Source organism: Wasmannia auropunctata, unplaced genomic scaffold (genome assembly GCF_000956235.1).
Source record: "Wasmannia auropunctata unplaced genomic scaffold, wasmannia.A_1.0 LD336074.1, whole genome shotgun sequence".
In the NCBI taxonomy this organism is placed as follows: Eukaryota; Metazoa; Arthropoda; class Insecta; order Hymenoptera; family Formicidae; genus Wasmannia; species Wasmannia auropunctata.
In genome coordinates, this window is record NW_012026816.1 from 3665646 (window position 1) to 3665860 (window position 215).

A 215-nucleotide genomic window follows, 5' to 3' on the forward strand; every position below is an offset into this window, starting at 1 on the left:
GCACGTCACACCCCATTATATACAGCTACAGTGGTTGAAGCCGGATTCAAGGAGGCAATATTTCATTTGTTGCCTGCTTTTTAATATCATTAAGACGCAAATTCCGGGTTTCTTGTACTCTGGCTTCACCTCCAGATCCGTTGAATCTGGGAGAGTGACTAGAGCTCCGGAGGACCTACTCACTTTGCCCCAATGTCGAACAGCTGTGTTTAAGA